Raw genomic sequence first — 19,017 nt, 5'->3', positions numbered from 1 at the left:
GGAATTTACTATCTAGGGGGAGGGTGGAGCAGGAGGGGAGGGAAGAGAGACAAGACAGGAAATCAGGGAATTAGGATGTAATTAACAAATGTATCAGTTGGGTGACAGAAACCAATGGCATAGGTGTTCAGCGGTAGTAAAGAGGCTGTTTCCCAAAGAGTGGAGGAAACCCAATAAGCAATAGTGCAGTACCCTGGAGCTGGGAAGAGGCAGGAGCTCTTAGGAAAGATCCCTAGGTCTGAAGGGGCAAGAGAAAAGACGGTAATTGTAGGGAGACCTGCGTAACAGGAGCTACAGCCTCAGGTGGAGAGACACAGACAACCCACTGCAGCCCACCCTCTCCATCACTCTCCTCCCATCCCACTCATCTGCCAGGCAAAACTAAACTGGAAACTACAGGGCAAAGAGCCCAAAGATCAGCTCTCTGTGGCACATAGAAGAATGATAAAGCATGAGAGTGGGTCTGAAGTGGAAGATTGAAGAGATCCTGCACACTAAAGCAAGGTTCTATTATAGTCCTTACAGTGGCTCTTAAATGTACAGTTGGAGGGCCAGAGGAGGAGGTGCTCGGTAGAGAAGGCACTATCTCAGCTGGAATCTGAAAATTGAGATCACTTACTCAGAAAGACCATTATGAGATGTCCACACAGGAAACAGCCTGTGGCTGAGGACCTTTAGGCACAAGACAGTGTGGGCTCTGTAAGGAACTAAAGGAAGGCTACCACGAGAATAGAGAAAATGAGCATGAGAGTGAAAGGAGATGAGGTTGAAGAGGTAAGTCAGTGGGAAGCAATTGGGAATGTTTCATGCAGGGAAATGGTATGGCTGACTTTGCTTTATATTAACAGAGAACTGAAGCTCAAATGGAGAACATCTGGAAATAACAGACCAAAATTCATCAACTTGTGTTGTGGCTTGGGACATACTCCATTCCCTTATGGGGACTCCTCTAACTTCTGTACTAATCCATTTTGTGTAGACAAAGTACTTAGTTCTAGAGCAGTGTACATCTTTGACTTCCAGCTTCTTAAAGGGTGCCTCACTACCACTTGTGCACAGCCTACATCCTCCCTGGGGCCTCATGGCTCTCCATGGCTAGGTTCCTATAACTGGATGATTCCTGAATCTAAAAGTGGGCTTTAGTACTATGAAGTAAAAAAAAAAAAAAAAAAACAAAAAAACAAAAAAAAACATAGGGTAGAGAATCCCTGCCTTATTTTTTGAATTCATACTTTGTTCATGAAACAGCTACTGAATTTCTCTATCAGATAAGAAAGTGACTGTGCTTTCATTATCATGCAAAATTACATTTTTTCTATTCAAAAGCAGTTCTTGAGTAGGAGTAGAATGGAAAACCCAAATTCTACAAGTCCAATCAGCAGGGACTGCCTACTCTAGCTGGAGAACTGAATTTTTCCTCTTCCTTTGTTCCTAGGCTAATTTGCCAAAGTAAGATGTCCTTCTATAAGCTTTGAATGTATAGCTGTTTAATAACATCTGGACTCCCTATTTGGAAATGTGTCATAATGTGGTGGCTGAGATAGAAACCAAAGGAGAAGTCAGGAGACCTGGGTTCTATTGGGTGATGGATCCTCTCTGCCAGGAAACTTCTCTATTCACCCTGGAAAAGTCACTTCATTTCTCTGGCCTTTTGTCTGCCGATGTATCATATCAATAATTTATTCATTCACTTATTTGACAATATATATCAAATGAGGCCATGTGAATAGAGCAATGACCAAACAGGCAAAAGTCTCTGCTGCTCTCATGAAGTGTGTATGTCAGTGAGGGGGCAGGAAATCCTCCAAGTAGATCAAAGTACAATACATAACTTATTAGATAGTGGTGGTTAGTGCTATAGAATAAGATAGAGCATGGAGGTGGTAAGTGGGGTGCAGTTGTAAACAGAATAGACAGTTGATAGGCAAGGTCTCACCAAGGAGATATGTTGGAATAAAGACATGAAGCAGGCAAAGGGTTAAATCATATGAATATGTGGATGAATACAGGTCTAAGCAAGAGCAAAGGCCCTAAACAGGAGGATGTCATACATGATTGGGAAACCGCCTAGAGACCAGCATAACTGGAACAGAGAGGGGGGATACTAAGAAATGATATCAAAGAGAGAATGGAGAGCCAATACAGCACAGCCTCATAGTCCACAGTAAGAACTGGGTTTAACAGTGAGTAGCTAAGAGGTAGATCTATTGACTTTTATATTACTTTTGAGTTCTCTTGAAACAAAGAAGCTTGGAATGAGTACTTACCATCTCCTACTCTGCCCAAGGAAGAAGGCAGGATTGATTTTCCCAGGCATTCCTTGGCATTCCTGATAATGTTTTATAAATGGGAATGGTTTCTCAATCCCCAGGTTGCTTGTTCCTCTCCTTCACCGTGTACTGAATCGCACCTGGTTAATAGGTTTTTCTGTGGTGTTAAAGCTGGCAGTTCCCTCATGGTATATTCTGCTCTTGTGGCTGGACTCAGGGACTTCTCCGAGGGCCAAGTTCTGCCAAAGTCTTGGGCGAGGAGATGAGTTGGGAAGGGACAAGTAGGTCCTAATCAGCATCAGGTCTAGGGCTCATTCACCCAATCCATTTTTCTAGAATTCTCTGTCTTTGGTAGATTATTGGGTTGCCATTGTGGATGTTCACAATGCTGTTACTTTTATTAAACTGAACTAATGACCTGTGTGTGTATTCTACATTTGTTTAGAATTATGGGAAAGGATACATTCCAATATTTGTTCTATCTTTAAATTCTCTGGTCTTCATTACAAAGGATTCACAGGTTACAAATGTTAGAGGAGAGGAATATTGTTTATACAACTTGAAAAACCTAAAATGAACAAGCACATATTAAAGTTCAGCCCTGAATGTGGTTTTGTGCTATTATGAAAACAATCGTGGTTATCAAATCTAGAAACCTGCGTTCTAGCCTTAGTTCTGCAACTAATCCATTGTAAATCATTTGGATGGTCCCTGTATTTTATTTTTATCATCAGCAAAAATGGAGAAATTTCCTACTCATCTATCCTACTTACTTCACCTTCTATGAGGATTAATGAAGTAGTATTTGAACCATGAAAATAGTTTGGAAGAATAAAGTAATTACACAGCAATAATTATTGTAATTATTAAGAAAGAGTAATACTTTCTATTTGTTCTTGGTTATACTGAATGTAGTTTGATTATCAAATCCTCAAAGCCAGATCCCATCAAAACTCAAACCCCACTCCCTGGGAGATTCTCCCTAAGCTGTCACCAATGATATTAATGATAGTAATAATAATAATAACAACACACAAATTATGTAGAAGAAGGATACTGAACTTGAGGTTCAATCCAGCTTTGGGAAGAGACTTGCACACCATTAGAGAACAGTATAAGATGCTCTGCAATCCAGCTGAGTTGTACACTATAAAAATAAATGCTCTGGGAGTTTCAAAGAGAGAGAACAATGTGGATAAGAATTTGGGGGGGGTGGTGAGCCTCCTGCTCTTGTTCCTCTTGGAGAAACAGAGGCAACCTTTCTAATGAAAATGATTCCCTTTAGTCAGCTCAGAGTGGCCTCAGTGGGAAGTTTCAGCAGCTGAAAGAAGATATGGTTTTAGAGGAGGTGAAAGGACCCATTGTCAATCTATCAACATGGCTGTTTTATCAAGAAAACAAGGGTAAGAGAAGGGTCATTCACCAAGGATGAATGCCATCCTTTTCAAATCCATGTTTCTTCAGTATTGTCAAGTACTATTGGGTGAGATTTGTTCTTTTTCCTTTGATACCTATTCTCTTATTTTTTAAAAAATATCTTCTTCTTGTTTTACAAGCAACATATATTCACTGTTGAGAAATCAGAATAAAAACATACAAGCAAAACGATGAAAATTAGATAACATATTATTCCACCAACTAGAGATGCCTATTGTTACCCTGTAATATACAGTTGACCACTGAATACCATGGGTTTGAACTGCACAGTCCAGTTATATGTTGAATTTTTTTATATAGTAGAGTCTTATAAATGTATATTCTTTTTCTTATTTTCTTAATAGCATTTTCTTTTTTCTAGCTTCCTTTTTTTGTGAGAATATAGCATATAATCCATATAATATACAGAATGTGTGTTAATCAGTGTTTATGTTATCAGTAGGTCTTCTGGTCAAGGTCAAGGCTATCAGTAGTTATGCTTTTGGGGAGTTAAACCTTATATGTGAATTTTCAACTGCACTGGGGCTGGCACCCTTGACCCCTGCATTGTTCAAGCATATACTGTATATGTTCCAGACTCTTTTTTGATGCATATGTACTCAGTGGGCTTCATTTCATTTTTCAAAAATGTGTACTATTTGTAATCTGTTTTCCACTTAAAATAAGTATTAACTTCCTCCTAGTAATTAAAGGTATTTCTATAATACCATGTTTATAGTAGGTATATCACTTTGTGTAAATGACCTAATATGTACTTAACCGATACTCTATTGATGAACACCTAGATATTTTCATTTTTTCACTGTAATTCGCTGTATAATAAACATCTCTTTAGCTAAATTTTTAAACAATTGTGTTTGGTTCATTAGGATAAAAATCTAAAAGCAGAATAATTATTATAATAGGAATTAATTACTTCATGTACTTAAGTACAAGAGATAATATAACCTTATTTTCTTAGATCAAATCAATCCAGCCCTGAATACCCATTGGCTTCAATATTCATCAGTCTCCCTATTGCTCTACCACTACCTTGAGTTATAAAATTTCCTAGGCTTCAAGTATTCCAGAAAAAAAGGTGGGGGGCAAAGTCTCTGTGGTTTTCAGGGCTTTCGTATTGCCATCATTATGCTTTGGCATGGTCACTTTAGGGTCTTCTTGGGTCCCACTCTAGCCAGTAGATAAGGAATACATAACTGATATTCAGAAAGGAATTGCCTCATAATGTGGTCAAAGGCCCTTTAAAGTACACCTGTGGCAAAAGGCATGGAACTCATGGTTTCTTTATTCCTCTAACCTGGTGGGAAGGTAGGAGGTATGCGGGGGGGTACCTCACTCTGTGTCACTTGCATTGATTCTGGAAGCTGCGTTGCTCACTTGTTTCTTTCTCTGGTGTGTTTTCTTTGTATTGCGTGTTTGCTGGTAATTCACCAGTCAATTAAAGGAAGGTAACTTGAATGAAGATCGAGCTGTCAATCTCCCCACTTCTGGAGAACAGCCCAGATGCCAAGGTCAAGGTGATGAGTGTCCAGTCCCCACAAACATCCATTCAGGTATCACCCATTAGAGGTGTTATAACCTCAAGGGCAGTACACTGAGAGATTTGGGTCTCTGCTCCAGAAGCCCACATAAATCTATCTCCTGTCAGACTCCCACAGGGTAACACCAACCAAGCCCTCACCCCTAGGAAAAGGGCTACCCATTTTCTGCTTTTGAAATACAAAGCTTCTACCCCCTTCTGTTCCAAATAATAAAACTTCATTGGTCTCCTTTGGCCTTCACAACATTCATAATCAGTGTTTCTTTGGGGTCATCTTACTGGGATTAGGCTTTTTTTTTTTCTGCCTCCACCTCTGTTGTCATTCCCACCCCTAGTTTTAAATGGTTTATTAAAAGTTGTTTAACTCTACACTTGGAATAAAAGGGAAAAAAGAGTAGAATTAAAACACCAAATAGTATCTCCAAAATTTCATCATGCATATATTTTAAGAATTCAGTGCATACTTATTTTCAGTTTTCTTTTATATTCATGGACATCTTACCCATCTAAGGATTCTGTTAAACTGACACCTCTCCACAGGAGTTTTGATCCCTGTGTGATCGCTATAACCACAGATATTTTCGACCTGGGATGGTTTTACTCCCCAGGCGACAGCTGGCGATATCTGGAAATACTCCTGGTTGTCACAATTGGGAACAGGAACCACTGGCATCTAGTGAGTACAGGCCAAGAATGCCATAGGTATCTGTGATGTGCAGGCATCCCTACAACACAGAATTGACTGGCACGCAATGTCAGCAGTGTCAAGGTTGAGAAACCCTGCTCTAAACTATTAACATGTATTTGATATTTTATTATATTTATTTTGATATATAATTGATATATTTTGATATAATTTGATATATAATATATATAATTATTTTTATATATTTATTGTATTGCCTACAGTCCATATATTGTTTTGTAACGTCCTCAGGGTGAGTGAGGGGCTGGTCTGAGAAACTTCTATATCATCCTTCACAGCTTCTGTCTCCACATCTTATATGTAGCTGGCTTTCAGTGATTGTCAACTGCCTGGCAGATCCCCCACAAAAATACCAAATAATAAGAGAGATGCCTTGGAACAAGTTGCATGTTCTTGGAACCCACTCTTTAGATTTTTTTTTTTCAACTCTGGCTATACCATATAACCTTGTGAGAGTTTTCAAAATATATCTTAGCTCAGGCCTCACCCCAGACCAATTGAATCAGAAACTTGGAATGGGCCTGGACATGAATATTTTTAAAAATCTTCCCAATAGCTGTAGTGTGCAGCCAGAGTTCAAAATCCCTCTTTACACTGTCTTTCAGAGTCTGCCCCTCTGTCCTCACCTTCTATCTCTCAACACACATTTAAACTCACTGATGGTAATGTTATTCACAAAGACATATAAAAGAAAGAGAGAAGAGCTATAAGCCTTACTCCTCTTAGATGAATTTGCTTTAAAAATAGGGATCAAATTCTTAAAGCTACTGCCTCAGGCTCTGATAGAGTGTGGTTAAATCATCATCGGGTCCAGGAAGCACTGTGTTGGAAGCCATTTCTACCACTTTTCAAACCTCATCCTTCTTCCTGTTACTGAAATTGACTCTCCACTTAGATGGCATCACATTATACCTGCCTGTACTCAGACCTGCTCAACAAGGTATTTAACTACTCTGAGTTTTGAAGCCATAAAGGCTAGATTCAAATCATAGGCAGTGTATTTTCCCTCCATTTCCATGCAGGATAGCTGTGAAGATTAAGTTATATCACATGAGTACAAAGGTATATGACTTGTCAATAGTGTTAATTTCCCCGACTGTCTCCCTCTCCTTCACCCTTATTTTCCTTCTATCTTTCACTTTCTTTACTATTTCCATCCACTTATCCAACACATATTCCCTGAGTACCTACTCTGAGAAATGTACTATTCTAGGGACAATAAGACAAAATTACTGGCCTCATAGCTCTTGAATTTTAGTGGGGATGGGGAACAGGAGGCTGACAGTACAGTACAAGAAGCCAAGGGGAAGTGGGATAATGTCAGATAGTGACTAATGCCATAAAAAAAAAAAAAACCCAAGTTAAGGACTAGAGGTGGACATGTTGTAGGGGGTGTGCTTTGGACAGTGGGTCAAGAGTGGCCTTTAATAATGCAGCATCATTTGAATTGAGGACTGAATGAGAGGGAACCTTGCATGTGAAGGTCTGGAGTGATGAACCTTTCAGGGGGTACTGACAGAAAGATCAAAGGTTGTCAAGGTGGAAACAAGCTTGGAGTTTTCAAGGAAAAGAAGACAAGTCTGTATGACTGGAACACAGTAAATACAGGATGAGGCTAGGAATTGGGTTTGCAGAGGGCCAGATGGTGAAAGGTCTTGTAGGCCACATGGGAGTTTGTGTTTTATTTTACACATAAGAATGCCATTGTAAGCAGAGATACAGGCATCTCATTTACATTATAAGAGATCTCTTCAACTGCACCTAGATAAGGAAGTGTTTGGGTGCAGGAGTGGCTCCAGGATGTCCAGGAGATTACTGCAATAGTCCTGGCAGGGGTGATGGTGGCTCCGATGTCTAGTTCTCTTTCTGAAAGGAAATGAGGTGGCTCAATGCCCAAATAAAGAGAGGAGGTTATCTAGATCTGTGGGAAAGAGACACCCAGATTCTGAGACCACCAAATTTGGCAATAAATCTTGTTGTGTATGAGAAGTAGTGAGGATGCAAAGGATGATCTCTGTTAGATATGACAGGGCAGGATAAATGAACTGGGACATGATCATTTAATTATAGACTCTTAAAGTTAGAAGTTAGCAAAGAAATTGCGCCCAACCTTCCCACTGCTTAACTAGAAAAACTGAGTCTCAGCGAGGAATTGACTTGCCTAAAGTCCACAGTCAGCTGCTGCCAGAACCCACCTCTCCCAGCTACCCCCCTGAGGACTTTTTTTTTTTAAGAAAGATCACCTTTCAGTATCATAGTAACCCATTTCAATATAAAACCTATGATGAGCAAGAGGGAGACCAAACCCTTGATGTTACCTTATCTACCTTCCCCACAATCCTTGGATCAAGCTGCTTTCTGCTTAGGCTCCTAATATTCAGGGGAGGGCCCCCCCCTCGCCTCCTCCAGGGTAGCTGCCTCTATGTTCAGGTGTTTTAGAAAACACAATCCCTGCATATTGCAGATGTAGACTGCATCCTTTCTCCACCCACCTGCTTTTCCTTTCCTAACTCACAGCTTCTGACCTGCTGGGAGCTGAGCGGGGGCGAAGGTGTGCCTTCACTGTGCCTCTGCTGGCTTCCTGCTTGCTGTAACTTCCAAACAGACCCAGTTTCAGCCAGGGGAGTAAATCTTTCATCAGTATGATGCTAACAGGCAGCCATGGAATAGGAAGGCATAGAGAAAGCAATCATGGAATGAGATGAAATAGTTAAGATTACTGATGAAAATAATTCATCTACAATACCCACAGCTGTGCCTCCCTTGGACAAAGGAATTCTTGAGTGTCCTTCGAGATGAAGAGACTCTCTTTATGCATATAACATTTGGCAGTTTGCGGCACTTTTCCACATGATGTGTGACTTTCTGACATCTATAGCTTTATCTCCATCGTGAATAAATTACTCTCTCCCTGTTGTGTGGCTCCTCTTTTCCCTGTTCAAACTTCAATTTTGCTATTCATCACACTATTTTGAAATGATATTTGGCTCATTTCCTTTTTGGAATAGGAGTATTTCTTGCGTGGGTAGAAACTGTCTTTTTCATCTCAATATTAACAGTCCCTCGCAGAATGCCCCACACATAACAGTACCTAATAAATGTGTGTTGGCTTTTCTTTTTAGTTTTATTTACTTAAGTAATCTCCACACTCAAAATGGGGCTTGAACACATGACCCCAAAATCAAGAGTCATAGGCTTATCCAGCTGAACCAGCCATGTGCCCCCAAATGTGTATTGACTTCTAAGAGTTGGCCTCAGGAATTCTCTAAGTCTGGACACTCAAAATATAATCCAGGGATCCAGCTTCAGCATCACTGAGCAGTTTGTTGAAATGCAGACTCTCAGCCCCTACCCCAGGGCTACTGGTTCTGAATCTGCACCTTAAGAAAATCTCCAAGGCATTCATACACACCTCAAACTTTGAGAAGTACTCCATCTAAAAAAGCCCCATCTTGGGGTGCCTGGGTGGCTCAGTCAGTTGAGTGTCTGGCTTCAGCTCAGGTCATGATCTTACAGTTCGTGGGTTCGAGCCCCGCATCAGGCTCTGTGCTGACAGCTTAGAGCATGGAGCCTGCTTCGAATTCTGTGTCTCCTTCTCTCTCTGCTGCTCCCCTGCTCATGCTCTGTCTCTCTCTCTTCTTCAGAAATAAATAAAAACGTTAAAAAATTTTTTAAATAAAATAAAAAAGCTCCATATTACAGATGGAAAAAGTGAGGCTCAGAAAGAGGAATGGTTATATCTCAGTTCATGCAGCTTATCAGTGACAAAACTTCAAGTAAGACTTGCTTCTTAATATCAGTGTTTAATGCTCTTGTCACTTCCCAGTCTGACTCTGTTTATAGTCCTCAGAGTCTGATTCATCATGATTAGGAATTGGTATAAACTTAAAAATGAGAGTTCAAAGGCCACAGAATAATTCTTTGTCAATTTAAAGCCTAGTGTCCATTGTCTCCCATAAATAGAATCCTACATTGTATAATTGGAGAAACCTCTGAACACCCTTAGCTTAAATCTTTTGTCCCTGCCTCATGCAGGGTCTCAAATTTCACCATTAGAAATTAAAGATTTTGTCTTGAAATGCAGATATTCTTGAGTGAGGCAATGATTGAAAGCCTTGTTATTTATTACCTTAGGGTGATGATCTGATCCCTAGCTAAGGGGCAACAGGTGCTGTAAAAGCACATACTTAGGAATTAGATAAACCCAGTTACCACAGAGTGATTTGGGGCAACATGGTAGTTACCAGTCTGTTCACTAACAGGACCAGAGAATATCATCAGAAACACCAACTCTATAGGCAACACAATGACACTACATTCATATCTTTCAGTACTCACTCTAAATGCCAATGGACTAAACACTACAATCAAAAGACATAGGGTATCAAAATGGATAAGAAAATAAGACCCATCTATATGCTGCTTACAAGAGATACATTTTAGACCTAAAGACACCTTCAGATTCAAAGTAAGGGGATGGAGAACCATCATGCTAATGCTCAACAAAAGAAAGCCAGAGTAGCCATACTTATATCAGATAATCTAGACTTTAAAATAAAGACTGTAATAAGAGATGAAGAAGGGCATTATATCATAATTAAGTGGTCTATTCACCAGGAAGACCTAACAATTGTAAATATTTAGGCCCCCAACGTGGAAAACAACCAAAATATAAATCAATTAATCACAAACATAATGAAACTCATTGATAATTATACCATAATAGTAGGAGACTTCAAAACTCCACTTACAACAATGGACAGATCATGTAAGTAGAAAATCAACAAGGAAACAATGGCTTTGAATGACACACTGGACCGGATGGACTTAACAGATATATTCAGAACATTTTATCTGAAAGCATCAGAATACACATTCTTCTTGACTGAACATGAAACATTCTCCAGAATAGATCACATACTGGGACATAATTCAGCCAACACGTCCAAAAAGATTGAGATCATACCATGCATATCTTCAGACCACAATGCTATGAAACTAGAAATCAACCACAAGAAAAAAATTTGGAAAGACCATGAATACTTGGAAATGAAAGATAATCCTACTAAAGAATGGATGAACTAAACAAGAAATTAAAGAGGAAATTAAAAAGGACATGAAGCCAATGAAAATGAAAACACAACAGCCAACAACCTCTGGAATGCATCAAAGGCAATCATAAGGGGAAGTATATAGCAATCCAGGCCTTCCTAAAGAAGGAAGAAAGGTCTCAAATACACAACCAAACCTTATGCCTAAAAGGGATGGAAAATAACAGCAAATAAAACCCAAAACCAGAAGGAGAAGGGAAATAATAAAGATTAGAGCAGAAATCAATAATATTGAAAAAAAAGCAGAAAAAAATCAATGAAATCAGGAGCTGGTTCTTTGATAGAATTAACAAAAATTGATAAACCCCTAGCCAGATTGATCAAAAAGAAAATGGAAAGGATCCAAATAAATAAAATCATGAATGAAAGAAGAGAGATCACAACCAACACCACAGAAAAACAAACAATGATAAGAGAATATTATGAGCAATTATGTGCCAAAAAATTGGAGAATCTAGAAGAAATGGAGACATTCCTAGAAACATAAACTAGCAAAGCTGAAACAGGAAGAAATACAAAATTTGAACAGACACACATCCAGTAAAGAAATTAAATCAGTAATCAAAATTCTCCCAACAAAACAAGAGTCCAGAGCCAGATGGCTTTCCAGGGGGAATTCTACCAAACATTTAAAGAAGAGCTAACAGCTATTCTTTTGAAGCTGTTCTAAACAATAGAAATGGAAGGAAAATTTCCAAACTCATTCTACAAGGCCAACATTACCTTGATTCCAAAGCCAGACAAAGTCCCCACTAAAAAGGGGAACTACAGCCCAATTCCCCTAATGACCATGCATGCAAAAATTCTCAGCAAGACAAGAGCCAACCAGATCCAACAATACAGTAAAAGAATTATTCTCCAGGATCAAGTGGGATTTATTCCTGGGATGTAAGCCTGGTTCAAAATCTGCAAATCAATGTGATACATCTCACTAGTGAAAGAAAGGATAAGAGCCACATAATCCTCTCAATAGATGCAGAGAAAGCATTTGACAGCACCCTTTCTAGATAAAAACCTTCAAGAAAGTAGGGATAGAAAGATCATACCTCAAGATCATAAAAAAAAGTCATATACTAAAGATCCACAGCTAATGTTATCCTCAGTGGGGAAAAACTGAGATCTTTCCTGCTTCCAGGTTAGGAACATGACAAGGACGTCCACTCTCACCACTGTTATTCAACATACTGTTGGAAGTCCTAGCCTCAGCAATCAGACAACACAGTGAAATAAAAGGCCTCCAATCATCAAGGAGGAAGCCAACTTTCATTCTTTGCAGATGACATGATACTCTCCGTGGAAACCCCAAAAGATTCCACCAAAAACCTGCTAGAACTGATCTATGAATTCAGAAAAGTTGCAGGATATAAAATCAATGTACAGAAATCAGTTGCATTTCTATACACCAATAATGAAGCAGCAGAAAGAGAAATCAAGGAATCTATCCCATTTACAATTGCACCAAAAACCATAAAATACCTAGGAATAAACCTAACCAAAGAGGTGAAAAATTTATACACTGAAACTAGAGAAAGCCTATGAAAGAAATTGAAGAGGACACACACAAAAAAATGGAAAAAACATTCCATGCTCATGGATTAGAAGAACAAATATTGTTAAAATGGAAATACTATGTAGAAATCTACATATTCAATGCAATCCCTATCAAAATAACACCAGCATTCTTCACAGAGCTAGAACAAACAATCCTAAAATTTTTATGGAACCACAGAAGACCCTGAATAGCCAAAGCAATCCTGAAAAAGAAAAACAAAACTGGAGGCATCATAATTCAGACTTCAGAATGTATTACAAAGCTGTAATCATCAAGACAGTATGCTACTGGCACAGAAGCAGACAGATAAATCATTAGAACAGAATAAAGAATCCTGAAATGGAGCCACAAACATGGCCAACCAATCTTTGACAGAGCAGGAAAGAAAATCCAAAAGAAAAAAAGACAGTCTCTTCAGCAAATGGTGCTGGGAAAACTGGATGGTGACATGCAGAATAATGAACTGGACCACTTTCTTATATCATACACAAGAATAAACTCAAAATGAATGAAAGATTTAAATGTAAGACAGGAAGCCATCAAAATCCTAGGGGAGAAAACAGGCAACAACCTCTTTGACCTCGGCCACAGCAACTTCTTACTCCACATGTCTCTGGAGGCAAGGGAAGCAAAAACAAAAATGAACTATTGGGAACTCATAAAGATAAAAAGCTTCTGCACAATGAAGGAAACAAACAACAAAACTGAAAGGCAACCAATAGAATGGGAAAAGATATTTGCAAATGACATATCAGATAAATGGTTAGTATCCCAAATCTATAAAGAACTTCTCAAACTCAACACCCAAAAAAAACAAATAATACAGTAAAGAAATGGTCAAAAGACATGAATAGACACTTCTCTAAAGAAGACATCCAGACAGCTAATAGACACATGAAAAAATGCTCAACATCATTCATCATCAGGGAAATACAAATCAAAACCACAATGAAATATCACCTCACACATGTCAAAATGGCTAAAATTAACAACTCAGGCAACAACAGATGTTGGCAAGGATGCGGAGAAAAAGGAACACTTTTGCACTGCTGGTGGGAATGCAAGCTGGTGCAGCCACTCTGGAAAACAGTATGGAGGTTCCTCAAAAATTTAAAAATAGAACTACCCTACAACCCAGCAATTGTGCTACTAGGTATTTATCCAAAGGATACAGGAGTGCTGGGTTTTTTTAATATATGAAAATTATTGTCAAATTGGTTTCCATACAACACCCAGTGCTCAACCCAACAGGTGCCCTCCTCAATACCCATCACCCACCCTCGCCTCCCTCCCACCCCCCATCAACCCTCAGTTTGTTCTCAGTTTTTAAGAGTCTCTTATGCTTTGTCTCACTCCCACTCTAACCTCTTTTTTTTTTCCTTCCTCTCCCCCATAAGTTCCTGTTAAGTTTCTCAGGATCCACATAAGAGTGAAAACGTATGGTATCTGTCTTTCTCTGTATGGCTATTTCACTTAGCATAACACTCTCCAGTTCCATCCACATTGCTACAAAGGGCCATTTTTCATTCTTTCTCATTGCCATGTAGTACTCCATGGTGTATATAAACCACAATTTCTTTATCCATTCATCAGTTGATGGACATTTAGGCTCTCTCCGTAATTTGGCTATTGTTGAGAGTGCTGCTATAAACATTGGGGTACAAGTGCCTCTATGCATCAGTACTCCTGTATCCCTTGGGTAAATTCCTAGCAGTGCTATTGCTGGGTCATAGGGTAGGTCTATTTTTAATTTTTTGATGAACCTCCACACTGTTTTCCAGAGTGGCTGCACCAATTTACATTCCCACCAACAGTGCAAGAGGGTTCCTGTTTCTCGACATCCTCTCCAGCATCTGTAGTCTCCTGATTTGTTCATTTTGGTCACTCTGACTGGCGTGAGGTGATATCTGAGTGTGGTTTTGATTTGTATTTCCCTGATGAGGAGCGACGTTGAGCATCTTTTCATGTGCCTGTTGGCCATCCAGACGTCTTCTTTAGAGAAGTGTCTGTTCATGTTTTCTGCCCATTTCTTCACTGGGTTATTTGTTTTTCAGGTGTAGAGTTTGGTGAGCTCTTTATAGATTTTGGTTACTAGCCCTTTGTCCGATATGTCATTTGCAAATATCTTTTCCCATTCTGTTGGTTGCCTTTTAGTTTTGTTGATGTTTCCTTTGCTGTGCAGAAGCTTTTTATCTTCATGAAGTCCCAATAGTTCATTTTTGCTTTTAATTCCCTTGCCTTTGGGGATGTGTCAAGTAAGACATTGCTACAGCTGAGGTCAGAGAGGTCTTTTCCTGTTTTCTCCTCTAGGGTTTTGATGGTTTCCTGTCTCACATTCAGGTCCTTTATCCATTTTGAGTTTATTTTTGTGAATGGTGTGAGAAAGTGGTCTAGTTTCAACCTTCTGCATGTTGCTGTCCAGTTCTCCCAGCACCATTTGTTAAAGACACTGTCTTTTTTCCATTGGATATTCTTTCCTGCTTTGTCAAAGATTAGTTGGCCATACGTTTGTGGGTGTAGTTCTGGGGTTTCTATTCTATTCCATTGGTCTATGTGTCTGTTTTTGTGCCGATACCATGCTGTCTTGATGATTACAGCTTTGTAGTAGAGGCTAAAGTCTGGGACTGTGATGCCTCCTGCTTTGGTCGTCTTCTTCAAAATTACTTTGGCTATTCGGGGCCTTTTGTGGTTCCATATGGATTTTAGGATTGCTTGTTCTAGTTTTGAGAAGAATGCTGGTGCAATTTTGATTGGGATCGCATTGAATGTGTAGATAGCTTTGGGTAGTATTGACATTTTAACAATATTTATTCTTCCAACCCACGAGCATGGAATTTTTTTCCATTTCTTTATATATTCTTCAATTTCCTTCACAAGCTTTCTATAGTTTTCAGCATACAGATCTTTTACATCTTTGGTTAGGTTTATTCCTAGGTATTTTATGGTTCTTGGTACAATTGTGAATGGGATCAGTTTCTTTATTTGTCTTTCCGTTGCTTCACTATTAGTGTATAAGAATGCAACTGATTTCTGTATATTGATTTGGTATCCCGCGACTATCCTGAATTCATGTATCAGTTCTAGCAGACTTTTGGTGGAGTCTATCAGGTTTTCCATGTAGAGTATCATGTCATCTGCAAAAAGTGAAAGCTTGACTTCATCTTTGCCAATTTTGATGCCTTTGATTTCCTTTTGTTGTCTGATTGCTGATGCTAGAACTTCCAACACTGTTAAACAGCAGCGGTGAGAGTGGACATCCCTGTCATGATCCTGATCTCAGGGAGAAAGCTCTCAGTTTTTCCCCATTGAGGATTATGTTAGCTGTGGGCTTTTCATAAATGGCTTTTATGATCTTTAAGTCTATCCCGACTTTCTCGAGGGTTTCTATTAAGAAACATTGCTGAATTTTGTCAAATGCCTTTTCTGAATCAATTGACAGGATCATATGGTTCTTATCTTTTCTTTTATTAATGTGATGTATCACGTTGATTGATTTGCGAATGTTAAACCAGCCCTGCATCCCAGGAATGAATCCCACTTGATCATAGTGAATAATTCTTTTTATATGCTGGTGAATTTGATTTTCTAGTATCTTATTGAGAATTTTTGCATCCATATTCATCCAGGATATTGGCCTCTGGTTCTCTATTTTTACTGGGATTCTGTCTGGTTTAGGAATCAAAGTAATACTGGCTTCATAGAATGAGTCTGGAAGTTTTCCTTCCCTTTCTATTTTTTGGAATAGCTTGAGAGGGATAGGTATTATCTCTGCTTTAAATGTCTGGTAGAACTCCCCTGGGAAGCCATCTGGTCCTGGACTCTTATTTGTTGGGAGATTTTTGATAACTGATTCAATTTCTTCGCTGGTTATGGGTCTGTTCAAGCATTCTATTTCCTCCTGATTGAGTTTTGGAAGTGTGTGGGTATTTAGGAATTTGTCCATTTCTTCCAGGTTGTCCAATTTGTTGGCATATAGGTTTTCATAATATTCCCTGATAATTGCTTGTATTTCTGAGGGATTGGTTGTAATAATTCCATTTTCATTCATGATTTTATCTATTTGGGTCATCTCCCTTTTCTTTTTGAGAAGCCTGGCTAGAGGTTTATCAATTTTGTTTATTTTTTCAAAAAACCAACTCTTGGTTTAGTTGACCTGCTCTACAGTTTTTTTAGATTCTATATTGTTTATTTCTGCTCTGATATTTATTATTTCTCTTCTTCTGCTGGGTTTAGGCTGCCTTTGCTGTTCTGCTTCTATTTCCTTTAGGTGTGCTGTTAGATTTTGTATTTGGGATTTTTCTTGTTTCTTGAGATAGGCCTGGATTGCAATGTATTTTCCTCTCAGGACTGCCTTTGCTGCATCCCAAAGCGTTTGGATTGTTGTATTTTCATTTTTGTTTGTTTCCATATATTTTTTAATTTCTTCTCTAATTGCCTGGTTGACCCATTCATTCTTTAGTCGGGTGTACTTTAACCTCCATTCTTTTGGAGGCTTTCCAGACTTTTTCCTGTGGTTGATTTCAAGCTTCATAGCATTGTGGTCTGAAAGTATGCATGGTATGATTTCAATTCTTATACAATTATGAAGGGCTGTTTTGTGACCCATTATGTGATCTATCTTGGAGAATGTTCCACGTGCACTTGAGAAGAAAGTATATTCTGTTGCTTTGGGATGCAGAGTTCTAAATATATCTGTCAAGTCCATCTGATCCAATGTATCATTCAGGGCCCTTGTTTCTTTATTGACCGTGTGTCTAGATGATCTATCCATTTCTGTAAGTGGGGTGTTAAAGTCCCATGCAATTACCACATTCTTAAAAATAAGGTTGCTTATGTGTGTAATTGTTTTATATATTTGGGGGCTCCTGTATTCGGCGCATAGACATTTATAATTGTTAGCTCTTCCTGATGGACAGACCCTGTAATTATTATATAATGCCCTTCTTCATCTCTTGTTACAGCCTTTAATTTAAAGTTTAGTTTGTCTTATATAAGTACGGCTACTCCAGCTCTCTTTTGATTTCCAGTAGCATGATAGATAGTTCTCCATCCCCTCACTCTCAATCTGAAGGTGTCCTCAGGTCTAAAATGAGTCTCTTGTAGACAGCAAATAGATGGATCTTGTTTTTTTTATCCATTCTGATACCCTTTGTCTTTTGGTTGGCGATTTTAGTCCATTTACATTCAGTGTTATTATAGAAAGATATGAGTTTAGAGTCATTGTGATGTCTGTAGGTTTCATGCTTGTAGCCATGTTTCTGGTACTTTGTCTCACAGGATCCCCCTTAGGATCTCTTGTAGGGCTGGTTTAGTGGTGATGAATTCCTTCAGTTTTTGTTTGTTTGGGAAGACCTTTATCTCTCCTTCTATTCTAAATGACAGACTTGCTGGATAAAGGATTCTCGGCTGCATATTTTTTCTCTTCATCACATTGAAGATTTCCTGCCATTCCTTTCTGGCCTGCCAAGTTTCAGTAGAGCGATCCGTCACTAGTCTTAACAGTCTCCCTTTATATGTTAGAGCACGTTTATCCCTAGCTGCTTTCATAATTTACTCTTTATCCTTGTATTTTGCCAGTTTCACTATGATATGTCATGCAGAAGATCAATTCAAGTTACATCTGAAGGGAGTTCTTTGTGCCTCTTGGTTTTCAATGCATTTTTCCTTCCCCAGATCAGGGAAGTTCTCAGCTATTATTTCTTCAAGTACACCTTCAGCACCTTTCCCTCTCTCTTCCTTCTCTGGAATACCAATTATGCATATATTATTACTCTTCAGTGCATCACTTAGTTCTCTAATTTTCCCCTCACACTCCCGTATTTTTTTATCTCTCTTTTTCTCAGCTTCCTCTTTTTCCATAATTTTATTTTCCAGGTCACCTATTCTCTCCTCTGCCTCTTCAATCCGAGCTGTGGTCCTCTCAATTTTATTTTGCAGCTCATTGATAGCATTTTTTAGCTCCTCCTGGCTGTTCCTTAGTCCCTTTGTCTCTGTAGCAATAGATTCTCTGCTGTCCTCTATACTGTTTTCAAGCCCAGTGATTAATTTTATGACTATTATTCTAAATTCACTTTCTGTTATATTGTTTAAATCCTTTTTGATCAGTTCATTAGCTGTCATTGTTTCCTGGAGATTCTTTTGAGGGGAATTCTTCCATGTGGTCATTTTGGATAGTCCCTGGAGTGGTGCGGACCTGCAGGGCACTTCCCCTGTGCTGTGGTGTATTAACAGGAGTTGGTGGGTGGGGCCGCAGTCAGACCTGATGTCTGCCCCCAGTGCACCGCTGGGGCCACAGTCAGACTGGTGTGTACCTTCTCTTCCCCTCTCCTAGGGGCGGGATTCACTGTGGGGTTGTGTGGCCCGTCTGGGCTACTTGCACACTTCCAGGCTTGTGGTACTAC

The sequence above is a fragment of the Acinonyx jubatus genome, chromosome A1, assembly GCF_027475565.1.
Source record: "Acinonyx jubatus isolate Ajub_Pintada_27869175 chromosome A1, VMU_Ajub_asm_v1.0, whole genome shotgun sequence".
Classification (NCBI taxonomy): Eukaryota; Metazoa; Chordata; class Mammalia; order Carnivora; family Felidae; genus Acinonyx; species Acinonyx jubatus.
The sequence above is the reverse complement of the archived record's forward strand: the minus strand, read 5'-3'. Positions refer to the sequence as shown.